The sequence below is a fragment of the Hypanus sabinus genome, chromosome 10, assembly GCF_030144855.1.
Source record: "Hypanus sabinus isolate sHypSab1 chromosome 10, sHypSab1.hap1, whole genome shotgun sequence".
NCBI classification, from domain to species: Eukaryota; Metazoa; Chordata; class Chondrichthyes; order Myliobatiformes; family Dasyatidae; genus Hypanus; species Hypanus sabinus.
In genome coordinates, this window is record NC_082715.1 from 124,075,884 (window position 1) to 124,097,752 (window position 21,869).

Here is a 21,869-nt window from a genome sequence, read left to right on the forward strand (position 1 = left end):
AGTGGGGGTCCGAGGCCCAGGGTTTTCGGTGAGGAGAGGAGACGAGGACAGATTAGTGTGGGGCGTCTGGTCGATCACCATTGTTGGTCCCAGGCGGCGGGTCGAGGAGGTTGGAGGGGATCGAATGGTGGCAAGACGACTTCGTTAACTGAGCTCCAACGGTTGTGCATGAAGTGGTTGGACTTTGATAAGTTTGGCAGCTTTTACTTTTCCTTTTATATTGTGTCTCTATTAAGTACATAGATCCAGTAAAATCTATAAAGTGTAATCATTTAATCGCATATGGTGTACTGTCTGTTATTTGGCGGGGTAGGGACATCACACAGCATCTACACAAGCTGATTACCCAGTTTTGCGGGCTGAAGGCTGCTCCCCCTAGACAGAAGTGAGCTGAGCGAGACTGAGGCTTACCAAGGGGCTACATACACAATGGCTGATCCTTTTCCCTCAGCCCCAATCCCATGCCTTCTCCTCCTATCCCTTTATGCCCTGACTAATCCGTAATCTATCAATGTCTGCCTTAAATATACCCAAAATGCAACAAATTCCACAGGTTCACCACTCTCTGTCTCAAATAATTCCTCCCCATCTCTGTTCTAAATGGACGTCCCTCTATTCTGAGGATCTTTCCTCTAGTCTTAGACCCTCCCACCATAGCAAACATCCTCTCCACAGCCACTCTATCAAGGCCTTTCACCACTCAATATGTTTCAATGAGGCCACCCCTCATTCTTCTGAATTCCAACAAATACAGACCTTGTTTGTATAAAGCTCACAGAATAAACAATACATACAGCAATAATATTTCAGTGAGCTGGCGGCACATTTGAACACTGTGCCTCTCAGAAGCCAACAAAAGGTGCGCCTTTCTTTGTAAAATCTGTTTTTTTATGATCGTAAGACTCTACTGTATTCCAAGATCAACTGGTACAGCAGGTCTCCCACATCAGTGTTCTGTTCGTTGTTCGGAGCCGCTGGCCAGGCAGTCGAAAGAGCCAGCTGACGTGTCAGAGAAGGGGAAGCTGCCGCTCGACCAGGTAAAGGATAAGCTGGCGGACGAGTTGGAGAAGGAGAAACCAGCAGACAGGCCGGAGGTGGAGAAGCTGGTCAGCTGGGAGAAGGAGAAGCCAGACATCAGAGTTGGTGCATAAAAGCAGCGTGCAGTGTGACCATGAGAGACTTTCTTGGATATTTCTCATGCAATCACAAGACCCTGTTGGACTTTGATAATGTGAGATGCCGCAGGCCTGTTTCCCATGTTTGGTGGAAAGAGACAGGTGACGAGGCAGCAGTGTGGCCTTGGTTGTAGCGAGGAAAAGGCCTCAGACCATGGGCTTGCCTGCTACTGCAGTCCTGGTGAGATGACGCTGGTGGCGGTGTAGTGTGGAGTCTGTACTCGGTTGGGAGCTTGCCTCTCCCATCAGTGCTGCCCTCCAGTGTTCAAATGGCAGAAAGACAGGCTGGATTATCAGGAGTTGTACCATCAATTTGCATGTTGCTCAGGGACCTGAACTATGTGTGTGTTTTTCTTGCATAACAGGGTGTGTGGGTGTCCATGTGTCCGTGTGTGCGTGTGTCCGTCCAGAGGAACATTGTCTTGTTCAACTGTATCCAAGGTCTGAGTGATAATTAAACGTGATTTGATTTGATATACATAATGATGAGTGCAAGAGACCAGATTGGTGCAAGGATCGTACTGGAGTCTGTTGTGATGGAAAATAACTGGTTCTTTGAGTCTCAACAGTAGAGGCCTGGACACACACAGTTTTAATAATAAGGAATTTATTTACAAGGGAAAGTCGGGTCAACACAAGCAACTACAATATTCTAACAAAAAACGCTTAGGGTTAACACATGTGGGTAAGGTCTGGTCGGCTGTACAATACACAGAAAGAGGTGTGTGGACAGGGTACAGTTACACATACAAAGAACAAGGGAAAAGCACTACAACAGCTATCCCCCTTGATCTTGGATAGCCGCGGCTCCCTTACCAGGACAAACGATAGACCTTCCCGAACATAAATCAATGCACTTACCTTCAATGAGGTGGTCTGTAAGAGAGGGTGAGCCAGGCACATGTCTCACCTTTTATAGCATGGGGCTGGGCAAGATAATCCAATTAAGGTGACCAATAATTTAGGTGTGCATTGATTAGTTGGGAGGGACCAAATGTTGATTGGCGTGTGGTGTGTCCTCTGACCAGCCAGGTGGCAGTGCGTCTGTCACGTGGCCGGTATCTCTGGATACAGAGTCGGAAGTACTGCAACAAGAAATGCTACAGCGACAATATTGGAATATCTGAGAGAGGTAGAATTAAGGGTTCAAGAATGTGACAGCACCTGCAAGGATATGAAACAGGTAATTGGTTTGGAAGGCAGATAATAGTGTACAAAGCTGTGGTAAACCCAACACTCCTGTATGCATCAGAAACCTGGACAACATACCAACGACATCTGAAGGCACTTGAAAAGTTCCATCAACACTGTCTTCGAAACATCTTAAATATCAGCTGGGAAGATAGAAGAACCAACGTCAGCGTGCTAAGTGAAGCAAAAATGACAAGCATTGAAGCCTACATCATCAAGAACCAACTCAGACGGAGCGGTCATGTTGTTCAGATGAGAGACGAATGTCTGCCAAAACAAATCTTCTGCTCCCAGCTTAAAGAAGGCAAACGTAAAAGAGGCGGACAACAGAAGAGATTCAAAGACGTCTTAAAAGCCAACATGAAGAAATGTAACATCAACAATTGGGAAACCAATGCCAAGGACAGGAAACTCTGGCAAACCATCATCTGAGAAGGAACAGCAACTTTCAAAGCCAATTAGAATTAGAAGAAAATGGAAAGAGAGGCAGCAACAACCAAAGCCCAAACTGCCATCTGGAACTACATGTCCTGAATGCAGAAGAACTTTCAAAGCCAAGATTGGACTCATAAGCCACTTGAGAGCCCATAAATAGATCAACGGAACAAAGACCATCATCCTCGACCTCAAGGGGTTGCCACGACGAATGGTTGGAAGAATCTGTTCTTAAAACTTGACAGCCTAGTTTTCAAGCTCTTGTGTCTTCTCCCAGTAGGTAGAAGAGAGAAAAGGGAATGGTCAGGAAACCTTAACAAACGCTTTAGCCTTCCTGAAGCAATGTAATGTGAAGATGGTCTGGGTGAACATAAATGATGATGCCATGATGGGCTCCGTGCACACACTCACAGAGTACTAAACATCTCCCATTGGCACTGCTACTGCATCTGTTCATCCAGGAGTCAGGGAGATGACTCATAACCATGACCCTACTGGAGGAGAATCAGCTTTGCTGAGGGCACAGCAGGAAAGGTGGTGTAGCAATCACGGTGATTAAGCACATTGGAAAAGTCTGAGCTTGCAATTCCTAAACATCTCACCCTTTCAGACAGAACTCTTCTCTCCTGGCATCGACAAGACAGACAGCCAGCAGGGGAAGAGCAAGAACTATCTCTGGATAATCACTGGGTCCTTTAACTCTGCTGTAATCTATTCACCAGCCACCATGTCTGTCATTCTCATGGTGACCATATGACATTAAACTCTGCTTGATTCCATGTTGAGCTTCTGTCCAGTTCTACATGCCTAAAATCACTGCCTCATCATCCATATCTTTATAAACTCTAGTATTGCCTACACCAGCATTGTCCAGGCTGGCCTCCCAAATTCAATGCTCAGTAACCTCGAGGACATCCAATATCAGGTGTATTAGATACATACATACTTAAAATACACTTCAGTAATTAAAATAGGTAGTTAATCTCCAGAAGTAGGTAGCAAAACTCGAGAAATAAGATCATAATATATAGGAGCAGAATTAGGTCAGTCTGCTCTGCCATTTCATCATGGCTGATTCATTTTTCCTCTCCGCTCCAATCTCCTGCCTACTTCTAGTACCCCTTCATGCCCTGACCAATCAACAATCTATCAAGCTCTGCCTTAAATATACCCAGTGATTTGGCCTCCACAGCTGCCTGTGGTGACAGATGGTATTTCACATTTCCACTGTGGGCAAAAAGTCCTTGACTTTACCCCATATACAGTACTGTGCAAAAGTCTATGGCACATGTACGTAGCTAGGGTGCCAAAAACCTTTGCACATTACTCTAGGAATTTAATGTATTGCACTGTACTGCTGCAAAAAAAAAAATCATGATATATTATGTGAGTGATGATAGAGCTGATTCTAATAACAAAGTTCATGTTCAAAATACATTTATTATGTATGCCTCCCATGGCACTCCACCCTCGTCAGTCCCAACATCCTTTGCTCTCACCAAATTTACAAACTCTCTGTATTTACAAATACAGTTCAGTGTATTTGGCACCCGAGCTTGATTCCATGTCTTAGGCATGTCTTAGGGTGTCTTAGGCACCCTAGCTATATATATGTGACTAAGACTTTTGCACAGTACTATATATATATCTCTCGTAGAACTCAAACCTCTCCTTATAGCTAATACTCTTTAATCCAGGTAACATCCTGGTGAACTACTTCTGCATGTTCCTTATATCCTTCCTGTAATGGGGCAACCAGACCGAACACAATTCACCAAGCGCAGCCTAACTGAAGTTTCATACGGTGGCAACTTGACTTTCCAACTCAGTATCCTGACTGATGATGCCGAGTTTGAGAATGACTTCTTCACTACCACTTCTGGTGAGATATGGACTGGGAGCTCAAGATTCCTGCCATCTACTGTCCACTCTCCTATTACACCTAACCTCTGAGAGGCCAATGATTGTGTGTCCCATGTGATATGTCTTTCAAGACACCATTGCCACAGCCAAATCTATTGACTGAGTGTTGAGTGCCTTCAGAAAAGTGTGTTTTTTGTTGGTGGCTCTATCTGTGATTCTCGTTTTCGTTAACAGGAAGACAGAAAAGCCTATGGGCAGTATATTGTCAACAGTTTGGAATGTTACTGTTTGCCAGGGTGTCAGGGCAGTGATCCAATGCGTTCTCGAGAAATACAAGTTCTCTCAGGCACTGAGCAAGTGGAAATGTTCCTGAGGGCAAAGAATGTCATCAAGATCCCTGGAAGGACACAGAACAGAGAAACACGGCCAAATGTGAAAGAGGGAAAACCACATCTTTGCTGGCATTGGGGCTGGAGGAAAGTGAGAAGTTAATGAGAACTTACCAGGGCTAGGAACCCTGGAGAAGGTCTTCCACAAGGACAATGTAAAACCCCTAAATCTGGGGTTTCCAACTGTTCAATGATATTGGTCCATGGCATAAAAATGGTTGGGAATCCCTGCCCTGAAGGGACACCGGTAGGATTTTCCAGAGTTACAAACTTGACACTTGCAGCCAAGAACCAGTGGAAAGAGTTGACAGTCAGAGTAAAAACAGCATCTAAGTGGAATTTTCAGATCACATGTATTTGGTGCTGGGAGATCATTTAGGGGTGTTGCAGATTGGCAAATGAGGAGAATTAGACAAAACAGTTTGCTATTTTGCAATTAACGCTTAAAGGCTTTGCAATATGGCCACCTCTATGGAGGTGACCCTGAGAAATGTTAAGCAGCTTTACACAACTTTGAGGTGTGGGTGGGGAAAGCTCACAGGCAGAATTGGTAGCATGATCTTCAATTCAGCTCGGCCAAGTCATGTAGTCATGGTGAATGGGTTCAGCGGGAAGGAAGTGTTATGTTTTGTAATTCCAAAACATAAAATAATCAGGAGAAAAACATGGAGCCAGAAATAAACAAGTCTACTTCATTTTTACTTTTAGTGAGACACACGCATATGACATAGTGGTGTAATGACGTATGCCATTCACATACTTTACATATAACCTGTAATTAATTCTTCAAACAACAAAGAATGCTTAATCAAACAATATATTTACAATATTACTCAAATATTACTGAAATATTAAAAACACAACAGGAAGAAAGTCACATGAATGGCAAAGGTAGGCATGCTTAACACCTTTTTGATGAAAAGGGCAGGAGGACTTGTCGTGGATGTTATCGAGGTCACAGAATGTGGTAAATTGCATTGAAAGGGAGTTTGTTGCAAACTGCTGGCTTATTACAATATTATTCTAATCAAGTTGACATGTTTGACAAAATTGCTTTATGAAGCATTTAGTAACAATGAGAAGTTTGGTCTTTTAATGTAGACACAACTCTCTTAGCCACACTGCCAGCGGAGATCGCTAGCGACGGCACAGGTAAAATTTGCCAATGCCACTCATGGCTACAGTTCAAAAGGCAAGTCAGCTCAATTGATCCAAAAAACAAACAGTTCCCAAAACAAGACAATGCTCTCACATTCTTTCTGCTCTGGTCTGCACTCTTCGCAACAACAAATGTTAGAGAAGCTTCCGTTTCTAGCCCTTGGAGCCACTTACAATCCCAGGGCGAAGACGAAGTCCTGTCCATTAGTGGAAAAGCTCCTTTAATACTATTGCTTGGCTTTTACACATCACTTTGGCAAACCAGGAGACTCAAGCGATTGCAGATGCAGGAATCCGGAGCAACATTTAAAATAAGTATGAAAACACATTGTTTTCTGCAAACTTGTTGATGTATCCTACATTCACATTGTAATTGTTAATGTATACAATGGTAGTGATCCCTGTTCCACAGCACTAGCCATTAGATTCCAACAACAAAATCAACCCTTTACCATCACAAACAAGAGAAAATCTGAGGATGCATGAAATCCGAGCAACACACACACACAAAATGCTGGAGGAACTCAGCAGGCCAGGCAGAATCTATGGAAAATATTACAGTTGGCATTTTGGGCTGAGACCCTTCAGCAGGACTCATCTCGGTGAAGGGGCTTGGCCTGAAACGTCATCTGTACTCTTTTCCATAGATGCTGCCTGGCTTGCTGAGTTCCTCCAGCATTTTGTGTGTGTTCCTTTACCATCACTACACCTCCCTTCACCAAGCCAGAAATGGAGCCAATTTGCCAACTTGCCCTAAATCAAGTCAAGTCACTTTTTATTGTCATTTCTACTATAACTGCTGGTACAGTACACAGTAAAAATGAGACAACGTTTTTCAGGACCATGCTGTTACATGAAACAATACAAAAGCTACACTGAACTATGTAGAACAACACAAAAAACTACACTAGACTACAGACCTACCCAGGACTGCATGAAGTGCACAAAACAGTGCAGGCATTACAATAAATAATAAAGAAGACAACAGGCACAGTAGAGGGCAGTAAATTGGTGTCTGTCCAGACTCTGGGTATTGAGGAGTCTGATGGCTTGGGGGAAAGAAACTATTGAACAGTCTGGTTGTGAGAGCCCAAATGCTTCGGTACCTTTTCCCAGATGGCAGGAGGGAGAAGAGTTTGTATAAGGGGTGCATGAGGTCCTTCATAATGCTGTTTGCTTTGCGGATGCAGTGTGTGGTGTAAATGTCTGTAATAGTGGGAAGAGAGACCCCGATGATCTTCTCAGCTGACCTCACTACCCGCTGCAGGGTCTTGCAATTCAAGAAGGTGCAATTTCCGAACCAGGCAGTGATGCAGCTGCTCAGGATGCTCTCGATACATCCTGTGTAGGATGTGGTGAGGATGGTGGGGGGGGGGGGGGGGGGGAGATGGACTTTCCTCAGCCTTCACAGAAAGTAGAGACGCTGCTGGGCTTTCTTGGCTATGGAGCTGGTGTTGAGGGACCAGGTGAGATTCTCCGGCAGGTTAACAAGAAATCTGGTGCTCTTAACGATCTCTACCGAGGAGCTGTCAATGTTCAGCGGGGAGTGACTGCACTGTGCCATCCTGAAGTCACAAACAAATCTTATGGGTCCGTGGGTTTTCAGCCAGTTTCCCAAGTGGTTCCTTTTCAAAGGCTTGGAATTTTTACAATAGCTTCTCAACTGCTTCTCAGCAGAAGCTCTTTACTTACTGCCCATTACAACACTGGGGTAGTCCAGCTCTGGCAGTGTTCAGCACTTCCTTCATTGTGTCAGTAGGTTCAGGTGTTCAAATCACAGGCCTATAATTGTGAGCTTCAGTTCCTACTCCTGCTTCTTGTTTTCCTGTGTCCTTTACTCCACCACAAACGAGTCAGCAATATGGGAGCCAATGATCAAATCACTCTGCCATCTAAATAATATCCTTTGTAATTCAACACAGAGTTCAGGCATCACTCGATAATTCTCTGCTGAAAACCCCGCAAGACAGTCCTAGATCTTCAGTGGAGTCAATGCAGCAGATGATGCTGAAACAGACCAACAACAGCGAAGTAGAACCTGGTGCATCAGAGGTAAAGATGTGGTAAGGGACCTACAAGCCAAATTCAACAAAATGAAGAAGCCTGAGCATAGAAATGGAGAGACAAGCTAGGATCAGGCAAGACAGTATGTGAATGCAGAGCATAGCCAAAGAACACAAATGCCTCCCACAAACTTGCCACGTGTTACAGCAGAGTAACCATCCAAATTCCTTCACCGTCCTCTAAATGTGTAACCCGGGCTTTGTACAGCTGGCTCCTCACTTCTATCTAGAACAGAAAGGTCATCACTTCATTCTCCTTTATGACTTTTTTTGTCATAGTAACGTTATTAACCTGTTTGTCAGGTCAGGTGACTCGTCTGAGTGCCACTGGTACCATGTGACCCGGTACTACCTGTCGCACGGTCGGGTGCTCGGCGACAAAACCGGCTCCCCCACCGGGCTTGCCTGGTGAGGAGGGTGGCTAGACACCCTGCAGGACGAAAAACAAGACCTGTCAAAGGGCGGATGAACCTTCTCGTAGGGTCAACGGCCATCTAGCAAACACATGCCGTGAAGCATGGAAAGGGTATCCCTTGCATCGGAGCTCGGTCTGGCCGTTCACTGCAACAGAACCTCCCCCAGCCGTCTTGGACCCCACCATGCCGCTGGATCCGGGAGGGGATGTCGAGAGGGTGGGTCGGGACCTGTGCAACCCCCTAATCACCTAAAATCCATTCACACACACGCTGTGCTTTTCTGAGGAGTGGGGTATCTATATCAAACCCCACTAACTGAAAGAACTATCATCATCCTATGGGATGGATAGCCAGACTGAGACTGATTAACCTGAAGCTTCAACTTGGCTTCTCTTTCCACACTTGCTGCCTGAACTACTGGGTATTTACTGCATGCTCTGCTTTTATCGCAGATTTCCAGCATCTGCAGTATTTTACTTCATGCCTGCACTGAAGTGCACTTGCCACCGTTTGGCTGCTCAGTTAATACATATTTCCTTGTAATGAAATCTACCTACACTTTGTGCATCCTTGTATCACCTGCAGGCCAGGTTAACATGGGGTATGAATAGATCATGGCTGTTGAGGCAGAGTAAGCAGTGATAATCCATTTGCATTACTGAATGGTTCAAGGGAACAAGAGAATGGAGGTACTTGTTTGGTACAAGATAGTACGAAGTTAGCATGGCTTCCTCCAGGGAATATCCTGCCCGACAAACCTGTTGGAATTCTTTGAGGAGATTACAAGTAGGACACATAAAGGGGATGTATTGGATGGTGTACATTTGGATTTTCATTAGACCTTTGACAAGGTGCCTCTCATGAGTCTGCTTACCAAGTTTAGAGTCCATGGTATTACAGGAAAGTTACTAACATGGTTAGCGCATTGGCTGATTGGTAGGAGGCAGCAAGTGGGAATAAAAGGATCCCTTTCTAGTAGGCTGCCAGTGACTAGTGGTGTTCCGCAGGGGTCAGTGTTGGGACCACTTCTTTTTATGCAGTATATAAACGATTTAGATGATGGAATAGCTATCTTTGTTGCCAAGTTTGCAGATGATAAGAAGACTGGTGGAGGGGCAGGTAGTGTTCAGCCTGCAGAAGGACTTAGACAAATCAGGAGAAAGGGCAAGAAAGTGGCAAATGAAATACAATGTTGGAAAATGCATGGTTATGCACTTTGGTAGTAGAAATAAATGTGCAGACTATTTTCTAAATAGGGAGAAAATCCAGGAAACTGAGATGCAGGGTGCTTGGGAGTCCTTGTGCAGAAGGTTAAACTTGCTGGTTGAGTCGGTGGTGAGGAAGGCAAATTGCAATGTTAGCATTCATTTCAAGAGGCCTAGAATCCATGAAGTGACGTGATGCTGAAGGCACTGGTGAGGCTTCATTGTGAACAGTTCTGGGCCTCTCATCCTAGAAAGGATGTGCTGGCATTGGAGAGGGTTCGGAGGAGGTTCACAAGGATGATTCCAGGAATGAAAGGATTATCATACGAGGAACGTTTGATAGCTCTGTGTCTGCACTCACTGGAATTCAGAAGGATGAGGGGGGATCTCATTGAAACCTTTTGAATGTTGAAAGGCCTAGACAGAGTAGATGTGGAAAGAATGTTTCCCACGGTGGGAGAGTCTAAGGCAAGAGGGCACAGCCTCAGGATAGAACGGCGCCCTTTCAAAACAGAGATGCTGAGAAATTTCTTTCGCCAAAGGGTGGTGAATTTGTAGAATTTGTTGCCACATGTGGCTGTGGAGGCAAGGTCGTTGGGTATATTTAAGGCAGAGATTGATAGGTTCTTGATTAGATATGGCATCGAAGGTCACGGGGAGAAGGCTGGGAACTGGGGTTGAGGACGGGAAAAAAAAAGGATCAGCCAAGATTGAATGGTGGAGCAGACTTGATGAGCCAGATGGCCTCATTCTGCTGCTATGTCTTATGGTCTTAAAACTCATTGCCTTTAAGTTTGGAGGAAATAGGGTCAGTTGTGTAGATTGGAAACGTCACTTCCTTTTCAATGGCTATCAACCAGTTGTACCTCAGGGCTGCAGGCTTAGCCCTCTGCTCTACTTTCTCTATATCTATGAGTGTCTGGCTAATCACAGCTCCAACACCATCTACAATTTTGCCAATGCATCACTGCATCATTGTTGTTGACAGAATCACAGATGGTGATGAGGTGGCTTACAGAAGCAAGATAGATCAGCCATTTAAAGTGGTGTCATAACAACAAATTTTCACTCATTGTCAGCAAGGCCAAGGAAGTGGCTGTGGGCTTCAGGAAGGAGAAGTCAGGAGATCATGCACCAGTCCTCATTGTGATGGAAAGAGTGAACGTCTTCAAGTTCCAGTTAACATCTTAAAGTATCTATTCTGGGCCCAGGACATAGATGCAAACACAAAGGAGGCATGCCAGCATCTATAAGAAGTTTAAGAAAATTCATCATGTCTAACAAAGTTCGAAGATGTTCATAGGAAAGCATTCTGATTGGCTGTATCGTGGCCTGGTATGGAAACATTGATACACAAAAACGCAAGAGACTACAGGTAGTAATAAGCTCAGCCACTTCCATCGCTGTTACAGCTCTCCCCACCACCAAGGACATCTACAAGAAGCAGTATCTCAGGTGGGTGACATTCATCATTAAGGATCTTCACCATGTGAGCTATGACCTCTTCTTAATGATGCTGTCAAGTAGAGAGTAACAGGAGCCTGAAGATACACACCTCAAGATTCAACAACAATTTCTTCCTTACTGCGTTGAACTAACCTGAAAGACCTTCACACTATATTGGACTACTTTTATTTCTCTCAATCAATATGTTTACTGTATTGGGTTTTCTTTTTTGCACACCTTTAAGTTATCTTTAAGTCTTAGGCACCCTAGATTTTTTTATATGGTTTCTGATGGTATGGTTTCCACAGAGCCCTGATCTCAACATCATCGAGGCCACCTGGGATTACCTGGAGAGACAGAAGCAAGCGAGTCAGACAAAGTCTGCAGAAGGGAAGTGGCAAGTTCTCCAAGATGCTTCAACAATCTACTGGCCGATTTTCTTATAAAACTGTACCGAAGAGAATTGAAGCAGTTTTAAAGGCTAAGGGTGATCACACCAAATATTGACTTGATTTAGTTTTTACTGGTTACTGATCTTTATGGTAATTCTTTTTGATATTTAGAAATGTTTGATATTTAGAAACGTTTGATATTTAGAAACTTCGCATTACATTATTTTTGAAAGCACGTTCACGTTTCAGAATTGTTTTACATAAGATTAATTATTTTGCAGTTTCGTTTAATTTAAGTTTCTGTTCAATAATGTTTGCATTAATCTTGTAATGTACCATGTTGCTACCGCAAAAAGCTAATTTTCATGGCATTTCGATGTCATGTCATGTCATTCCTGTGTATGTACGCCTACAACAACAATAAACTTATGTAGACAGTTAAGAATAAATACAGGGTGCTGGGGAATAGAATGGGAAATGAGATTCAGAGAACTACTCCACTGGGGGCTGGCGTACACTGATGGGCAACATCCCCCACCCATGAATCATTCTTGCTTAGGGACTCTGCCCGTCCCTCCCCACTGCTGGTAGTGTCTGAAGGAGGTTCTGCCTCAGGATCATCAAAGAGCCCCACCATCCAGGCTATGCCAAGTTTTTACAAGTTACCATCAGGCAGGATGTACAGAAGCCTGAAGTCCCACACCACCAAATTCAAGAACAGCTACTTCCTTTCAACTACTTGGGGTTCTTGGGCCATCGGCAAAAGCCCTGATCACAACAGTTTAACAACACTCTGACCACCTTGATCACTTTGCATTAAAGTGGAATGGTTTTTTTCCTAATTATGTTCTTTCTTGTGCAAATTGGCTATAACTAATGTTTTAACTTAGCTGTTTTCCGTGTGGATGTCGTACATCTGATGCTCTCTGCCTGTGCAAGCAAGCTTCTCATTGCACCTGTGCATACGCGTACAATAACAAACACAAGTTTGACTTTGACTTTTCAATTACTGTATCCTGCACTCAACTGCTGATTCAACAAAAGAGCAAGGGAGCAAAGACAGCAGCCGTTTATAAATTCAGTGATTGGCCGCATGGAGGAAGAGATAAGAGCTCTGCGTGTGGGTGCAGAGGAATCGGATGATAAGGAGATTCCAACCAAGTGTTGAAAGAGGCCAAAAATGACAGAGAAAAAATGCAGAGCACAACACGAACAGGGGCGAGAGTGGGGGAGGTGATGGGGCAGCAAACGAGCCAAAGGCAACAAAGAAGGAAAGCCAGGCACGAAAGTGAAGAGATGAACCAGGGCCATGGAAGCGACCGCTGACAGCAGCCAAAACACACAGCTACCTCACGCAACCCAAGCCAAGAAATAATAAAGCAGATGCGAAAACTACAGATTCTGCTCAAGGAAACCTCAGCTTTCAGATTCAGATTCATCTATTTATCACACGTTCATCAAAACATACAATGGAATGCGTCATTTGCATTACAACCGACACATACCCACGCTGACATGTCAGTCCACGGCCTCCTCTACCGCCACAATGAGGCCACGCTCAAGTTGGAGGAGCAACCCCTCATATTCCGTCGGGGTAGCCTCCAATCTGATGGAACCAACATCGATTTCACCACCTCCTGGTAAGTGCCCCCACCCCTTCACCATCCCCATTCCCATTTCCCTCTCTCACCTCATCTCCTTACCTGCCCATCACCTCCCTCTGGTGCTCCTCCCTCTTCCCTTTCTTCCATGGCCTTTCGCCCTCTCCTATCCAATTCCAGCCTATTATCCCTTTCGCCTATCAACTTCCCAGCTCTTTACTTCACCTCTCTCCCTCTCCTGGTTTCACTTACCACCCACCACCTTGTACTCATCCCTCCCCTCCCACCACCTTCTTCCCTCGCTTCCCATGTTTCTTTCCAGCCCCGATGAAGGGTCTCGGCCTAAAATGTCAACTGTTTACTCTTTTCCATAGATGCTGCCTGGCCTGCTGAGTTCCTCCAGCATTTTGTGTGTGTGTTGCTTGGATAGCCAGCCTCGACAGATTTTCTCCTCTCTGTGTTAGCATAACCCAAGGATGAGCTGTGGTCAAGCCAGAAATGGCACCACACATTCCACTGCCAACGTAGCACTCCTTTGACGCTCAGCAGAACAGCAGCAAAAAAAACAAAGCAACTCATACAAAGCGTCCATGGAAAAGAGTAAACAGTTGGCGTTTTGGGCTGAGACCCTTCCTCGGAACTGGAATAAGAAGGGAGAAGGACTCCTTGTGTTTCTGGCCGGATTTCCAGCATCTGCAGATTTACTTGTAAGAGTAAAACAAGCCTCTTTCCTCCCTCCCAACCACTGCACCCCCCACCTACTCATTCACACAGACAGTCCTCCAACTCCAGAACAAGCTGCCTCTAGCCTCCAGCCTCCATTGCACCCAGAGACTCGCAGACATTGTGACTCTGACTTCCTCCATTGGACTCACAGATGTGCAAACCCAGGGCGTAGGCAATCGCACCTTGACTTCCATACTTCTGATCAACGTTGGCTCTTCATTCTTCGGTATCAACCCCAGGACCCAAATTCCAGGCCTTGAACTCTGGACTCACCAACTCACATACATGGGGGGGAGTGGTCACCGGCCCCTCATGCTTCCTGCCTGAAACTGGGCCATGCCAAACGGGGGGGGGTCTTTCTGACCTGGGGTGGGGGAGAAAGGGTGTGCACCAGTCCTTGTCCTTGCTGGTCTTCATCCAAGATGCTGGCCTGACAACTGTCTACAAATGTCCTTCCTCCACATTGCCACTGGCCTTCGAACACTGAGTAGGGAGCAGGGCCCTAGACTCTGACCTGACCTTTAACTCCTCGATATCCCTGACCCTAAACACTAACCTGACCCCTAACTCCCCTCTCTGTCCCCAAAGACTAAAAAAAAATGAAGACTGAGCCACAACCTCGACTGAAACTACAGCGCAATCTCGACTGGAATTTTGCTTCAGTTTGTGCCTTCGTGTAGCAGTGCGGGGAATCAGACAGGTAGGGGTAGTGTGGCAGGTCAGTCACAAACAGCAGAACATTAAAAGGGTTAAATAGCCCCCTCCCCCTGCTCCTTATATTTATATGAATACTGCATTTCCTAAAGTACTGTCAGGATCTGTTCAGGCAGACTTCCCACAGCATTGCCCCTGGCCTGAAACTTTGTAAATCTTAGCTAAGTGCAGGAGTCATAGAATCAAATGCACTCAGTGGCCACTTTATTAGGTACACCTGGTCACTAATGCAAATATCTAATCAGCCAATCATATGGCAGCAACTCAATGCATATAAGCATGTAGACGTGGTCAAGAGGCTCAGTTGTTGTTCAGACCAAACATGGGGAAGTAATGTAATCCAAGCGACTTTGACTGTGGAATCATTTTTGATGGCAGACATGTTGGGTTGGAGCATTTCAGAAACTGATCTCCTGGGATTTTCACACACACAACTGTCTCTGGAGTTTACAGAGAATGGTGCAAAAAACACAAAAAAAAAATCCAGTGAGCGGCGGTTCTGTGAGCAAAATTGCCTGATCAATGAGATACGTCAGAGGAGAATGGCCAGACCGGTTCAAACTGACCAAAGGCAACAATAACTCAAATAACCTCGCATTACAACAGCGGCATGCAAAAGAGCATCTCTGAACACACATGTCGGACCTTGAAGTGGATGGGCGGCAGCAGCAGATCACAAACATACACTCAGTCTCCACTTTATTAGGTACAGGAGGCAGCCAATGACGTCACCACTGATCATAGTTGTAGGTTTCCAATGGGTACATTTAATGTCAGAGAAATGTATACAGCACACGTCCTGAAATTAATTTTCGTTGCAAACATCCATGAAAACAGAGGAGTGCCCCAAAGAATGACGTTAGAATAAATATTAGAAACCCAAAGCCCCCTCCCACGCACAAGTAGCAGGAAGGCAATGACCCCCTCCCCCACCAGCAAAAAAGCGTCAGTGCCCTCCACCGAGCACTCAAGCATGCAGCAAAGCATCAATAAAGACACAGGCTTGCAGTACCCCAAAGACAACTCGTTCACCCACTTATTCAACATACCACAGGCTCTCTCTCTCCCTAATAAGGGGAAAAAAGGTGTCCCCGTTTCACAGCGAGAGGGGAGACGTAACAATCAACTCACCAATTTACGATGTTAGGAGTCTGTTGCATTGCTTTTTCCGAGCTCTGCGCCCGTAGATTTGGTACCAAAAAGTTGCAGCTCTTCAGACACACAACCCCCGGCAGCTAACCCACAGCTCCCAATGTTCCATGTTCTCCCGCGACACTTCAGTCAGGGGTACCGGCCTAGAATCAGTGCCTCCCCAGAGCCACAAAATTCTGGAACCCTGAAGGCACGCTCATCTTCCAGGCTGCGTCCTTAGGATATCAAAAAGCAGTTGGTAGTGAGGCCCTGACAGCGGGTCCCATTCCCACAAAGAACCAAAGTTAGAGTGTAACTCTAGGTCAGGGTCTTCAAAAGAACCTTGAAAAGGGAAAAAAAGAGACATCCAAAGATAGAAATAGAGCTGTTTCTGAAGATGCAAGCAAAGGAGTCACCGTTTAGCGCCATCTTGACTTCACCCCGCTTCCATCAGCCAGCATAAAAATGGGACTCAGCCAGTTCCATCACTATTGAGCTCCCCCCACCATTGCAGACATCTAGAAGAGGCGATGACTCAAGAACGTGGCATCATCTTTAGAGACCACCACCATCCAGCCATCTCTTGCTTTTTTTTGATGCTGCTGTCAAGCCTGAAGACCTGTACCTCAAGGTTCAACAGCGTCTTCTTCCCCACCGCCATCTAGTTCCTGATCCAATCCGAATAGCCCAACCGCTACCTCACTCCGCATTTTCTTCTCAACTTGCGATCGTGTTGATATGTTTATTTTGTCGTGTACAGTAAGTACCATGCAAAATCCTTAGGCGCATGTAAAAAAATTCTATAAAGCAAAGACGCTCTCAAAAATAACGCAATGTTTCTAAATATGAAAAAATGACTATAAAGAGCAGTAAGCAGTTAAAAAAACATCAAATAAATATTTGGCGTGACAACCCTTTGCCTTTAAAACTGCATCGATTCTCTTAGGTACACTGTCATGCAGTTTTATGAGAAAATCAGCAGGTATGTTCTTCCAAGAATCTCGTAAAACGTGCCACAGTTCTTCTGCAAACTTTGGCTGCCCGGTTGCACCCCGGTTGCACCCCGGTTGCCAATGATTTTGAAATCTGGGCTCTATGGAGGCCATATCATCTGAACCCATATATAAAAAAATCTAAGGAGTCTAAGACCTTTGCAAAGTACTGTAAGTTATATATAATTTATGTTAATTTAAGTTTATGTTAACCCATGTTTGTCATGTTTGCAATCTACTGTGCTGTTGCTGCAAAAAGTTAATCCTCATGACAATTATACTCACCATTGTCACTCCATACCCTGCTAGTTCATGTGTCTGTTTACAGACAAGAGAAAATCTGCAGATGCTGGAAATCCGAGCAACACACACAAAATGCTGGAGGAACACAGCAGGCCAGGCAGCAACTAGGAAAAGAGTACAGTCGACATTTTGGGCTGAAACCCTTCGGCAGGTCCTGTGTCTGTCTAAATGTTTTTTAAATATCACCATAGTATCCACTTCCACCACTTCCCCTGGTGGTCCATTTCAGTTACCTACCACTCTTCATGTAAAAGAAACCTGCCTCATAAACCCCCTTTCAACTTCATGCACCCTCGGGTCACCTGGGCAACACACATACCGATGTCAGGACGCAGCTCAGCATTTAATACAATCATTCCTAGAGCTCTGATCGAAAAGCTCCAGAACCGGGGCCTCTGTACCCCTCTCTGCAACTGGATCCTCGACTTCCTAACCGGAAGACCACAATCTGTGCAAAGCAGATTTCCACCTCACTGGCAATCCACACTGGCACCGCAGGGATTTGTGCTCAGCCCACTGCTCTACACTCTCCACATCCATGAACACTACCTCACTACCTCTTTTGTTTCTATTTTTGCACTACATATTTAACTATTTTATATACACACACACACACACACACACACACACACACATATACTTACTGTAATTCATAGATTTCTTCTACTATTATCTATTGCAAAGGCTGCTGCAAAGGCTACAAACTTCACAACATATTCCAGAGATATTAAACCTGACTCTGAACTTTCACCCTCTCACCTTAGGCTATGCCTTCCTTCAATAAAAGCCAGAAAATGCTGGAAGTAACTCATAGTGTCAAACGGTGTCACTGGAACAATTAGCATTGGTGTTGGTTTACTATTGCAATGAGATATAGTGAAAGGCTTTCGTTAGTGTGCCATCCAATCAGTTTATACTGCAGATCGGTACAGCAAAGTAGTGAACAGGAAACAGAAATGCAGGATGTAGTGTTACATCATAAATATAAAATATGCCTTTCAGCTTACAATGTTGTGCCAAACTAATTAAACCACTGATTCCTAATTAATCAAATTCCTCTTCCCTGCAAATTGAGACTTGTTTTAGCTTTACTTTTTACTATCTCCATAGGTGCTGACTGATCTTCTGTTTTTATTTCAGGCTTGCAGAGTCTGCCGTGTTTTTTCATTTTCAGCTGGCCTCAGACACCACCTGTGGAAGCACTATTCATAAGATCCCCGTCAAATTCAAATAATCAAACTCTACTTCGTTCTTCACAAAAATAAGAAAAGCATTATTATTGCGGCAATTTTTAATAATTGTATGCTTTTTTAAACAGTCGTCATCTCACCTCTGAACTATTTTTTAAAGTTTCCACTCTACCCGCTGATGGTTGGGTCCTTTGATCAGAGAACTGCTAAGCTGGTTATATTTTCACACTGGACGTGGGCAAGCTGGCACCTACGTGGAATATTATGACACTTAAACCTGGCTAAAATACAGTTCGGGTGACACACAGATCAAGAACCCCAGTTCCCAGGAGCTGGTGGAAATCTGGCTGGAGTAGAAAATTTCTTATTTTTTACTGATCACTAGAAGCTGCCTTTACTCAGGCATTCTGAGTGAGGGAAGGCAACTCAGTCTCCCGAGGCAGTGTTTCGCTGCACTGAGTTTCAACTAAATTTCCACATCCCCTTCAGCTGGGAGATATCACCACTATAACCCCAACTCCACTGCTGACAATAAACTATGCCTAATTATTCCAGTCAAAAATTATCCCTGTCGTAAACTAGGGGATTGCTTCATTGAACACCTCCACACGTGTCAGTCCATGGCCTCTTCTTGTGTCAAGATGAGGCCACCTTTAGGGTGGGAGGGAACAACAGGCAATATTCCATCTGGGTACCCACCAACTTGATGGCATGAATATCGGTTTCTCCTTCCGGTGCCCAAATTTCCCCCCCTCACCCACCCTTCCTCTATTCACCATTCTGAACTTTTACTTCTTCTCAGCTGCCTAGTATTTCCCCCTGGGTCCCCTCTGCCTCCCCTTTCTCCTACTTGTCCACTCTCCTCTCCTATTAGATTCTTCCTTCTCCAAACCTTGACCTTTCCCACCCACCTGGCTTCACCTATCACCTTCCAGCTAGTCTCTTTCCCCTTCCCCCACCTTTTTTATTCTGGCATTGTGTGTCCCCCCCACCCCCATTCCCTCTCAGTCCTGAAGAACATTCTCAGCTCAAAACGTTGCCTGTTTACTCTTTTCCATAGTTGCTGCCTGACCTGTTGAGTTCCTCCAGCATTTTGTATGTGTTGCTTTATTCCAGCGTGTTTAATTAAAATCGTTTGAAGTTTCTCACAGCCATGTCTAACTAATCTATCCTCTTTCATTTACTTTGGCCCTGGAATACTGCTTTAAAACTCTTCTTCAGTTTTCTGCATGGTTTCACCAATCATTCTCTCCATGACGATCATGCTCGTTCATCTGAATTACCATTTTATGAAAGGCATGAGATACATACGCACACACAAAACAGTCAGACATGTGCAAAACTGCAGTTTTGCTGCATGACACTGAAAGCATTTGAACATGCCTAACCATCCTCTTTCCTCCAAAGTATAGCTACTGCATGTTATAGAAAGTAGTTGGAAACTCTCAGCAAAGGGTGGCATGGTAGCGTATCGGTTAGCACAGTGCTTTACTATACCAGCAACCTGGGTTCAATTCCTGCCAGTGCCTGTAAGGAGTTTGTACATTCTCCCCATGACCACATGGGTTTCCTCCAGCAGCGCTGGTTTCCTTCTACAGTTCAAAACACACCAGTTGATAGGTTAATTCCTTATTGTAAATTGTCCGTGATTAGGCTAGGGTTAAAGCAGGGGTTGCTGAGCTTGAGCGGCCTCATCCACAATGTATCTCGATAAATTAAAGAAACACAAGTTAAGCAGCATCCGTGGAGAGAGAAAAAGGGTTAACAATTCAATGACTTTTCATCTACCATCTAGAAGTCTCGACGAGCTTTGGGATCTCCTCCTTGACTTTGGCTTCACCCATTCAGGAGATATTCCCTTTCAGATTTCCATCACTTCCTCACCCTCTTTGAACTTTAAAACAACAATGTTCATGCTTTTGCCGTTGTGATGAAAAGGCACTTCCTGACTTCTTGTGCCTTTCCAGCATTTTCCGTTTTTAATTCATATTTCCAGCAGTTGCAGTTTTTTTCCCCTCCAGCTGGTTAAATACTAATACCTTAGTTCAGGGATAATGAGAAATGGGTAATAAATGATAGCCACAGCTTGTGAATGAACTAAAAACGTAAGTTTTTCTCCTTTATATACTGAAACCTGAAATAGAAACACAAGTAGCTTTCCAATGTATCTAAAATATAACAGTTGAACCTGAATTATTTGACATCATAGGGAATCTGTCCACTATTCTTTGTGTTACAAAAAAAATGCCATTCCATATCACTAAGCTGGCAGGAATTTGTGTGGTTAAATTTTTAAGCTGCTACTCAAAAGTGAATCTGCCTGGAGGAAGATCCCGATCCTGCTCAGACAATAATCCTTCTGAAGCATATATTCCATGAATGGGATTGAGGAGTTCAGGCATGCCGCCACTCTGAAGTCAATAAGAAACATAATTAGGTGCAATTGAGCTTCTGGGTATTATGTAAGATGTGTTGGATTAGCAGGGATGCATTTTACAGGGGAGCTTTACTCCATTTTATCAATAGTGCAGCAAATTTATAACGCAAAACCATGAAACTATCATTGCACTAATGGTTGAGTTGTCGTGCAAGTGGCTTAGAGTACTAATCAGGAGACATAAGCTTGAATCCCACCATGGCAGCAGCTAAATTTGATTAATTGAATTAATCTAGCCAGGGCAGATCCACAAAATTGTTATAAAAACTCAACTAGCTTGCTTCTTTTACGCTGTTTGTTCTGTAACGGGCTCCAGACACAGACAACATTCAACAACCTAACAAATTGGATCTGGTGTTGGGTACTGAACGTGGCCAGGTGACTGATCTCTCAGTGGATGAGCAGTTAGGGAACAGTGGCCACAACTCCTTAACTCTCAGGGTAGCCATAGATAAGAACCTTGAAGGAGAGTTTTAAATTGGAGTAGTGCAAATTACTGGGTATTAGGGAGGAACTAAGAAGAGTTAATCAGAAGCACCTTCTTTTTTCTGATAAGTCCACATTGGACATGTGGAGGGTGTTCTAAAAATCAATTGCACAGAGTACATGGAAGATATGTTGGCGTAAGAATGAAGGAAAAGGAATGGAAGGAGCCTTGGGTGTCCAGAGAGCTGGTGAATTTAGTCAAGAAGAAAAAGGAAGAGTATGTAAAACTGGGAAAGTCAGGATTAAGTGAAGCACATGAGGAGTACAAAGAAGCCAGAGAAGAACTAAAGAAGAAAATTAGGAAAATCCTAATGAAAAGTCCTCGGCCAGTAGGATTAAGGTTATTCCCAAGACATTCTATACATACTTCAAAAGCACGATAACTAGGGAGGGGGTGGGACCACTCAAGGATAAAGGGGAGGATCATTTGCTTGGATGTGGAGAATGTGAGTGAGGTACTTAGTGAGTACTTTGCTTCAGTATTTGCAAGGAAAAGGAGATGGAGCACCATAAGACCAGTGCTGAGTGTATAACAGACAGACAGACAGACATACTT